At 46.5% G+C, this 10,918-nt stretch overlaps 1 non-coding gene across 1 annotated transcript; it reads right to left on the minus strand.

Annotated features, from left to right (window-relative positions):
- Nucleotides 1-10,495: 10,495 nt before the first annotated feature.
- On the minus strand, nt 10,496-10,576 carry trnas-uga (transfer RNA serine (anticodon UGA)). The gene has a single exon. It is a non-coding gene; the product is annotated as a tRNA-Ser (tRNA).
- Between the last annotated feature and the right edge of the window lie 342 nt (nt 10,577-10,918).

Below are 10,918 nucleotides of genomic sequence, written 5' to 3' on the forward strand. Positions count from 1 at the left end.
AGCTAACAGCAGTTTACACTTAGCTTAAAAAAATTATGTCTTAATTCCAGATGGCACAGTGGTGTAGTGGTTAACACTTGCCTCACAGCAAGAAGGTCCTGGGTTTGAGCCCAGCGAGGGCCTTTCTGTGTGGAGTTTGCATGTTGTCCATGTGGGTTTCCTCTGGGTGCTCTAGTTTCCCCCAAAGACATGCAGATTAGGCTAAGTGGTGGCTCTAAATTGACTGTGAATGGTTGTTTGTCTCTGTGCCAGCCCTGTGATGACTTGTCTAGGGTGTTTCTTGCCTCTCACCCATAGTCAGCTGGGATAGGCTCCAGCTTGCGTGCAACCCTGTAGGACAGGATAAGTGGCTACAGATGATGGATGGATGTCTTAATTCCAACCTGAGCACATAAAAATAGATGTCTGTTGGCTCAGCATTTGATGAGGTAAATTCACCACTTTGGGTTTACACAGAACAACTTACTGACATAAAAAGATATAAGTTGTCTGTCTTTTTCTTCGCTCCACTGCTGGAGACGCCGTCAACTTTGTTGAAAATTTCAGAAGCTCTCAGATGGTCATGTGATTTGCTCCTAGCACTCTCATTGGATGATCTTAAAAAGTTCCCTAAAATTATCATAATTGTTCAGATAGAAATTATGTTGCCCCAATCTCAATGGGAAAGTGTCAAAGCGCAATTGCCTGGCAACATTGCCCAAAAAGTTGCCCTGTGCATCATCAGTCTTACAGTAGGTACATGTAAAGAAATGCTGTCGACCAAAAATGGCTTAAAAGTAATGAAATGAAATGTTTCAACATTAAAAAAATACTATAAACTAATCAGTAAGCCATAATAAATGAAACAAAGTCAATATTTGGTGTGAGTTGACCCTTTACTTAAAAAAACAATAGTAGTTTCAGGTACAGTGAATGCAGTTTTATAAGGAAATGAGCTGTAGGTTTTACTGAGCATCTTACACAACCAGCCACAGTTCTTCTGGACACTTTGTCACACTCACTTCTTCATTTTGCATCAAAATTCAGTAGCCTCCATTATGTTTTCTTTTCTAATCTGAAAAGTGGGCTCTTATGGAATATGCTGCTCAGATACAAACTTTTTTTTTAAGTTTGTACTGGAAAATGAATGTTTTGACTGTAACATGTTTTTGTCCATCCATCTTCTGCTTATCTGAAGTCAGGTCGCGGTGGTAACAGACTAAGCAGGGTATTCCAGGCGTCCCTCTCCCCAGCAACGCTTTCCAGTTCCTCCTGGGGGAGCCTAAGGTGCTCCCAGGCCATATGAGATATATAATCTCTCCAGCGTGTTCTGGGTCTACCCTGCGGTCTCCTCGCAGTTGGACGTGCCCTGAAAACCTCCACAGGAAAGCGCCCAGGAGACATCCTAATCAGATTCCTGAACCACCTCAGCTGACTCCTTTTGACATGAAGGAGCAGCAGCTCTACTCCGAGATCCCTCTGGACGTCTGAGCTCCTCACCCTATCTCTAAGGGTGAGTTCAACTACCATACAGAGAAAGCTCATTTCAGCCACTTGTATCCGTGATCTCATCCTTTCAGTCACTACCCAAAGCTCATGACCATAGGTGAGGGTTGGAACATAGATTGACTGGTAAATCGAAAGGATCAGCTCCCTCTTCACCACGACGGACCGGTACAATGCCCGCATTACTGCTGACGCCGCCCCAATCCACCTGTCCATCTCATGCTCCATTCTACCATCACTCGCGAACAAGACCCCGAGATACTTGAACTCCTTCACTTGGGGCAACAACTCACTCCAAACTAATTCTTGGGACGTGGAAAATGTTTTTGTAATGTTTTGACTCAATAATGTAGAAGTCATAAAATAGAAGAAGAAACCTTTATTTGTTTCATGCACACTTCAATTAATCCTCTGCATTTAACCCATGAACACACACCCAGAGCAGTGGGTAACCACACAAGAGTGCCCAAGGATAAGTACCTTGCTCAAGGCTACCCCACATTAACCTAACAGCATATCTTTGGACTGTAGGGGAAACCAGAGCACCCAGAAGAAACCCACACAGACAGGCCCTCGCTGGGGTTCAAACCCAGACTCTTCTTGCTGTGGGGCAACCATGCTAACCACTACACCACCATGCTGCCCAAAAGTCAACAGCATTCTGTTGGTGCATGACCTCAACATGATATATATATAACAAAGTTTGCATGAAAAAATATATACCGTAGGGTGCTTAAGACTAACACAGTACTTTATGTCCCATCCAAGATTCATTCCAACTTTCTTGGAATAAGTTGACCACCATGAATGAATGAATTTGTGAGACTTTATTGTCCTCAGTCTAGTGCTTTGCAGAACTCGACTAAAGTTTAGTGCCTGCCTTAATAGAGTGCAGCTTTATGTGAAAATCAATTAAACTTGATTTAAAACTGAACAGATAATAGATTATTGACCGAGTCTGAAAAAAAAACCAACAACAGTGATCAAGGTGAAGCAGCAAACCTGATAAGAGAAATTAACTTAATTAGTTTGCCCTTCATTAATTTTCCAGTCATCAGGAAACCATTATCTGTTCAGTGCGCTATACAGATGTTAGTCTAGCACTAATTGCATATTTTTCCTGCTCATTTTTTTCAGCCAGGGAAAGGAAAACTCACTCGGCCATGTTCCTGTGCTACTCTGTGTGTGTGTGTGTGTGTGTGAATTCAGATAATATCAAATGTAGGCGGCAACAGTGTCCTTTAGGACTGTAAAAACATGAATATCTGCAAACAAAGAGCCATTAGAAACCACCTGGAGTTAGTTTCAAGATGGACATTTCCCAGAAAAGGATCGGGGGAAAAAAAAACATTTAAAATCACAATAAGAAACAATAGCACTGTTTTCCACCCTCTCTCTTATTCCTTTCATTTTTTATTCATTTATTTTTTTATTTCGTTGTTTCTTTTTACAGGATAAACTATACAGATCAGATGCATGCTATAAAACCACAGACACTCCTTTTCAAAACTGTAAATCCATAAGGGGATTTTTTTAATTAGCTAAAAAGGAAAGGAACACAATGTGTCATGTAACGCCGACTTTATGGCGTTTTTTTGTTTACTTTAGATCTTTTTAAATGCTCTAAATTAAATACAGAAGTGATGCACACTCCACACAGACAGTCACCTTACTGAGCTGTGGAACAATCCAGATAGCATCGAATTGGAGAAGGCCAAAATATACATCACTCTAATGACTTGTAGCACATCATATATTTATGTTTTGCAATCAATACTGGCACTTAATGACTCTGAGAGTGTCTGCTTTTAATTATGCACTCGTTTAGTGTCGCATTAGGAACTGAGAGTGAGACATTAATAAGTTCCACAGCTATTATAGCTTTCCTTATTTAATTGCTGTTCTGTTTCATTGTGTTCGGTCTGTGATAAAATATAAGAAACTCCAGGGGTTTCGAAAACATTCCTGTTTGATAATCGCCATATTTGTGATATTGGCTCAATCAATGCAGAACTAAAAAGTTTGTTAATGAAATTTCTGATAAATGAACTGTTTCGTTTTATAATAAGGTGCAGTAAATTACTCTAAGAATGCATTAATAATAATAATAATAATAATAATAATAATAATAATAAAACATTTTATTTAAAAGCGCCTTTCAAGACACTAAAGGCCACTTCACAAAAAAAAAAAAAACTGCAATGAAATTAATCAAAGATCAAAAGTCAAAGTCCCTCTCACACCAGAATCTGGTCTTCCCAGGCAGTCTCCTATTCCAGTACTAACCAACTCTTTAAGGCATATGGGTGCGGCACCAATCTCCATTTCCATAGCCCTCTTGCCTATAGACCCTTTTCAGTCACGTGACCTTCGTAAACGCGACCACCATTTTGGACATGTAGCGGACTTTGGCTCGAATTGGTTTGAATGCGAGGAAGGCGACAAACGGAGAACATACAAGAAAAAGGAGCGAGATGCAGAAAATACCTTCGCTATCCAGCGACGTAGGGCATTTACAGGGCGAGCAGAGGGAGAAATAACAACAGTAACGACACATTAGCAACGCCGTACAGAAATAACGGTTTATGGCACAGACCCTTTCGGTTCTCGCTCATCTAGCTGCTACAATGACTGCTTAGACTGCAACAATAATACCTAACACACATTTAAGTATCCGTCGTAAAGACGTGAAACTCATCGAGTGACAAGTGTGTTCATTGATAAGCTAACACAATCTAAAAGTAGACATACCATCACACTGCCCTGGCGCTGTGTACAGTTTACCTTCTACGGTTTGTGCACTCACTAGTTGCCATTACTTTCTCCAACCCAGTGTTACAGATTACAGGGAACGGCCTGGATTTAAGAGACAAATACATGTTCCTCTTATTTTGAACACTTATTTGTAGGCAGTGCTTAATTTGTAAGTGGGAGGTCCCGGAGCGCAGAGGATGAGCGGCTCCGGAGCGGAAAAAAAGAGGAGAGGAGAGGAGAGGGGAGGGGGGCTCTGCGCTGCGCTTCTGGGCATGTTTTGTAATAACACTGCAAATTAAGTTCATCTGCAGATATTTTGTGGATGTCGTTTCATGAGAGAAATCACCAACAAGACAGATATCAAAATCAGACATTAGCACTAAATAAAGTTGCATTTTTTTATTTAATTATTATTATTATTATTATTTTTTTTTTTTGTTACATAGTCAAAAGAGGTGTCGGATCACCGGATCCAGTGTAAATAGCTGCCGGAGCCAACGCCCGAGGTTCCGGAGCGCGCTCCGGCTTGCTCCCCTCAAATTAAGCGCTGTTTGTAGGACACTGCCTCTGATCTGTCCTACAGTCTACCAACAGCAAAGGAACACAACGCTAGCTAATGTCGTTAGCTAATAGCTACTACAGAAGAACAGAGGTTACAATGGGTTATTTTAGCCTATTTGGTTACACACTCGCCGCCACAGAATGTTAACAGCAATGTAATGCCTTTTCTGGCTAATTTTATTCGTCTTACCTCCAACAAAGTGGTCACTACACAAGCGTTGGTATGCCGCTATCCATCTTCTCCGTCGGTCAGCATCTACCGGGATCCGATAAAATGATAACCCTTGCCTTGTTTGTTGATGGTTACTACATCCAGGTGCACAACAATATAGTGGCATGATGGAAGTCTTGCTGAAAATAAACACTTTCTTTGCTGCCGTTCCTCAGTGTTGGCTGTGGTAAACTACTGGTAGTACACGTCCAAAATGGCGGCCGCGTTTGTCGTGACATCACGTGAAAAGGGTCCATACAGCTAGGGTTACAGTGGGGGGCAGGTCCTCTGGTAACCGTGAGAGTTTGACTTCCCTACTCACATCTGTATTGCAGCGTGACTTGCCAGATGGCAGTAGGTACCATTTTTATGATGGTCTTTGGTATGACCTGACTGCGAGTAGAACTCGCAATCTCCCGGTTGAAAGGCAGCCACACTAACCACTAGGCCAATGCAGTTAATAAAGTATTAATAAACAAAAATCTCAATTTTACAAAGTAGTAAAATCAAGTCACAGTGAATATGCCAGCTTAAAGAAATGAGTTTTTAGGTGGTGTTTAAAGTCTGCAATGGATTCACAGTGTCTGATGTAAAGGGGAAGTGAATTCCAGAGCTTAGGAGAATGCTCCTTCTCCCACAGTGTTGAGGTTCATGCTTGGTATTCTTAGTAAACCTGCTGAGGAGGATTGCAATGAACGGGCAGGAGTGTAGTTCTCAAGGAGATCACTGAGATAAGTGGGAGCATGGTTATGTAAAGCCTTATAAGCTAGGAGCAGGAGTTGAAATTGGATGGTGGTGTAGAGGTTAGTACTGTCGCCTCACAGAAAGAAGGTTCTGGGTTTGAGCCCTGTGGCTGACAGGGGCCTTTTTGTGTGGAGTTTGCATGTTCTCCCTGTCTCTGTGTGGGTTTCCTCCACAGTCCAAAGACATGCAGGTTAGGTTAATTGGTGGCTCTAAATTGACCGTGAGTGTGAATGGTTTTGTCTTTATGTGTCAGCCCTGCGATGACCTGGCGACTTGTCCAGGGTGTACCCCACCTCTTGCCCATAGTCAGCTGGGATAGGCTCCAGCTTGCCCATGACCCTGCACAGGATAAGCGGTTACAGATAATGGATGGACGGATGATCCTAGCTGCAGAGTTTTGGATTAATCAGAGCCGGTGGAGTAGCTTATTTGGGATGCCAGACAAGATAGAGTTGCAATAGTCAATGCAAAATGTAACACAAGCATCGACCAGGACTCCTGCACTCTGCAGAGTGAGGGTTGGGTGTAGTCTTGCGATGTTCCGTCGATGAAAAAAAGCACTGTGAGACATGTTATTAATGTGTGCCTTGAAGGACAGCATACAGTCTAATATTACACCCAGGCTCTTGGTATAATGAGTGGAGCAAGGTAGGGTGCAGCCATCTATGGAGAGGGTGAATGTGTCTACTTTTGCAAGAGCTGATTTTGAACCCAAAACTAGTAATTCAGTCTGAGTGCTATTTAGCTTTAAGTAGTTCACTGTCATCCACAAATTGATGTCATGGAGACAAGCAATGATTACAGCAGGAGGAAGAGAAGCTGTGTGTTTGGTGGACATGTAAAGCTGGGTGTCATTAGCATAGCAGTGAAACTGAACACCATGTTGTCTAAGGATAATGCCAAGTGGAAAGAGGTAGATGATAAATAGCAGAGGCCCTAGAATGGAGCCCTGAGGAACCCCCTTTGCAACAGGAGAGCTCTCTGATGTACAGCTCATTATTTGTACGAACTGTGTCCTGTCAGAGAGGTGGGAAGTGAACCACTGATGAACAATGCTATAGACTCTAATGCTGGCTTGACGCTCCAGAAGAAGCTGATGAGAGATGGTGTCGAAGGCTGCACTGAGGTCCAGGAGGATAAATATGGAAAGAAGTCCAGCATCAGCCATGCAGAGGAGGTCATTGGTTGACAAAGGTAGTTTCTGTGCTGTGTTTAGGATGAAAACCAGATTGAAATGGCTCAAAGAGGTCATTGTCCTTCAAGTGGTCCTGGAGTTGAGATGCCACTATCCTCTCAAGAACCTTAGATATAAATGGCAGATTTGAGATGGGTCAATAGTTGTTGAATCATCAGGATTCAGCCCAGGTTTCTTCAGCATTGGTCTGACAATAGTGGTTTTTAATGAAGGGAGGAGGATACCAGTGGTAAGATAAAAGGTCCCCTCATGCCAGAACCTGGTCTTCCCAGGCAGTCTCCTGTCCCAGTACTAACCAGCTCTTTAAGACATATGGGTGCAGCACTGATCTCCATTTCAATAGCCCTTAGCCTCTCATCTATTGAGGTATTTCACTCACGTGACCAAGTCATGTGACACTGCCATTTTGGACGGCACGGCTCGAATCAGTTTGAATGCGAGGAAGGCGACAAACGAAAAACATAAAAGAAAAAGGAGCGAGATGCAGAAAACACCTTCACTATCCAGCGACGTAGGGCATTTACAGGGCGAGCAGAGGGAGAGGTATTTGCAAAAATTGAGGTTAGCAGGCTTAGAGAACGACGTTTACCTGCTTCCACCAGGATTGTTCACTGACAGCTAACGTTTGTTCACATTTTCATTTACTTTCGGTCCTCAGGATAAACAAAATGTTATTAAATGTCATTGACATAACTTCTTAGTCTGTTGAGACATGGCCCGTTATAAGTTTTTCCTTTACTGTATTTACTAGTTTACTGAGCGCGCTCCGGGGTGGGCTGGCTGGCTGGCTAGCTAGCGCTCTGGAGCCGGCTGGCTGGCTGGCTAGCGCTCCGGAGCCAGCTGGCTGGCTGGCTAGCGCTCCGGAGCCAGCTGGCTGGCTGGCTAGCGCTCCGGAGCCGACTGGATGGCTAGCTAGCGCTCCGGAGCCGGCTGGCTGGCTGGCTAGCGCTCCGGAGCCGGCTGGATGGCTGGCTAGCGCTCCGGAGCCGGCTGGCTGGCTGGCTAGCGCTCCGGAGCCGGCTGGATGGCTGGCTAGCGCTCCGGAGCCGGCTGGATGGCTGGCTAGCGCTCCGGAGCCGGCTGGATGGCTGGCTAGCGCTCCGGAGCCGGCTGGATGGCTGGCTAGCGCTCCGGAGCCGGCTGGATGGCTGGCTAGCGCTCCGGAGCCGGCTGGATGGCTAGCTGGCTAGCGCTCCGGAGCCGGCTGGATGGCTGGCTAGCGCTCCGGAGCCGGCTGGATGGCTGGCTAGCGCTCCGGAGCCGGCTGGATGGCTGGCTAGCGCTCCGGAGCCGGCTGGATGGCTGGCTAGCGCTCCGGAGCCAGCTGGATGGCTGGCTAGCGCTCCGGAGCCGGCTGGATGGCTGGCTAGCGCTCCGGAGCCGGCTGGATGGCTGGCTAGCGCTCCGGAGCCGGCTGGATGGCTAGCTGGCTAGCGCTCCGGAGCCGGCTGGATGGCTGGCTAGCTAGCTAGCGCTCCGGAGCCGGCTGGCTAGCTAGCTAGCGCTCCGGGGCCGGCTGGATGGCTAACGCTCCGGAGCCGGCTGGCTGGCTGGCTAGCTAGCTAGCGCTCCGGGGCCGGCTGGCTGGCTGGCTAGCTAGCTAGCGCTCCGGGGCCGGCTGGCTGGCTGGCTAGCTAGCTAGCGCTCCGGGGCCGGCTGGCTGGCTGGCTAGCGCTCCGGGGCCGGCTGGCTGGCTGGCTAGCGCTCCGGGGCCGGCTGGCTGGCTGGCTAGCGCTCCGGAGCCGGCTGGCTGGCTAGCGCTCCGGGGCCGGCTGGATGGCTGGCTAGCGCTCCGGAGCCGGCTGGCTGGCTGGCTAGCGCTCTGGAGCCGGCCGGCTGGCTGGCTAACTAGCTAGTGCTCCGGGGCCGGCTGGCTGGCTGGCTGGCTAGCTAGCGCTCCGGGGCCGGCTGGCTGGCTAGCTAGCGCTCCGGGGCCGACTGGCTGGCTAGCTAGCGCTCCGGGGCCGGCTGGCTGGCCGGCTAGCTAGCGCTCCGGGGCCGGCTGGCTGGCTGGCTAGCTAGCTAGCGCTCCGGGGCCGGCTGGCTCAGTAAACTAGTAAATCCAGTAAAGGAAAAACTTGAGACTGAAAGGTTTTAACAGTCATCCAAATGACTGAACGTAAACATTGCTACAGTAACATACCAGCTACTGTTGTTGACATTAGCTAGCTTGCCGTCCAAAATGGTGGACACCGGGGCGTCACGTGACCCTGTGACGTCAGGTGAAATACCTCAATACAGCTAGGGTTACAGTGGGGGGTGGTCCATTGGTAACCACAAGAGTTTGACTTTCCCACTTGCATTTGTATTGCAGTGTGCCTTGCCAGATGGTAGTAGGTATCATTTTTATGATGGTCTTTGGTATGATCTCCCGGTCAAGAGGGGACACATTAAACACTAGGCCACCTCACAGTATCAGTGGTAAGACAGGTGTTGATTATTGAGGTTATGATCGGGGCAAAATCTGAATCAGCTGTTAATTGTTCAAAGCTACCATGTTAGGGTTCCCATGGTGACAAACATCCATGCACTCATGTTTTGATTTCTGTTCTCGTCTTGTCTCCGCCCCCACCCTGTCACTGGCTTGTTACCTGATTGTGTTCACCTGTTCTGTGCTAATGCCTGATTCATTTTCTCTATTCATACCCTGCCGTGTCAATGTCTTAACATTACCTACAGAGCAGTTGAGTTGTTGTGCACTAATTATTTACAGTCTGCCTGCAGTGAGCACTGCAGCAGCACTTTAGTCCTTTAGTCTGTCCAGTCTTCTCACCTCCTCATATGTATGCTTGTGTTGCATCGCTGCATTGCATTCTGGGACTCCAGAAGTGTTTGCTCCACTAACTCTATTCTGGATTTATTATTAATACACAGAAAAATAATTTATATGAATGATAATATTTGTGGGCGGCACGGTGGTGTAGTGGTTAGCGCTGTCGCCTCACAGCAAGAAGGTCCTGGGTTCGAGCCCCAGGGCCAGCGAGGGCCTTTCTGTGCGGAGTTTGCATGTTCTCCCCGTGTCCGCGTGGGTTTCCTCCGGGTGCTCCGGTTTCCCCCACAGTCCAAAGACATGCAGGTTAGGTTAACGGGTGACTCTAAATTGACCATAGGTGTGAATGTGAAAGGTTGTCTGTGTCTATGTGTCAGCCCTGTGATGACCTGGTGACTTGTCCAGGGTGTACCCCGCCTTTCGCCCGTAGTCAGCTGGGATAGGCTCCAGCTTGCCTGCGACCCTGTAGAACAGGATAACGCGGCTAGAGATAATGAAATGAGATATATTAGAGCATAGTGAAATTCTTTCTCTGAATTTAACCCATCTGAAGCAGTGAACACACCCAGAGCTGTTGTGGGTTAGGTGTCTTGCTCAAAAGTACTTCAGTCATGGAGTGATGAGAAAGTGCTGTTCCTTCACAACCTCTACTCACACATTTCCTTGCTGGTCCAGGGAACCAAACTGGACACATTTTGGTCCCAAAGCTGCTTCTCTCACCCTAAAGTAATCACCAGGAGACTGAAGAACAAGGCCTTGAAACCTAATATTGTCACACTGCAAGCAGGATTCGAACCTGCGTGGGAAACCCCATTGGATTTCAAGTCCAACGCCTTAACCTCTCGGCCATTGCAGCCATAGGCATTATGTTGAGCTTTGCACTCATGGTATATGACATATATGACATTGCTGGAATGAGAAAAGGAATGTAAAGCTCACGAGCTGAAACCTGATAATCATCTTTTTTGCATCTCCAAGGAATAATCAAAACACCACACCAAACAACAAATTAGCATCCAATTCACAAATTGCATCAAAATATAGCATATTATTCTATCCACATTCACTGGATATGAACAATCACATTCTCTGATTAGCTACTATACTACTGTTTTAGCTGATAAAACAGCACTTGATCCAGCACATCCTCTTATTTTGCATTTATTCATTTATTATTGTGTGCTGAGATTCATGAAGC

This window comes from Neoarius graeffei, chromosome 5, assembly GCF_027579695.1.
Source record: "Neoarius graeffei isolate fNeoGra1 chromosome 5, fNeoGra1.pri, whole genome shotgun sequence".
Taxonomy (NCBI): Eukaryota; Metazoa; Chordata; class Actinopteri; order Siluriformes; family Ariidae; genus Neoarius; species Neoarius graeffei.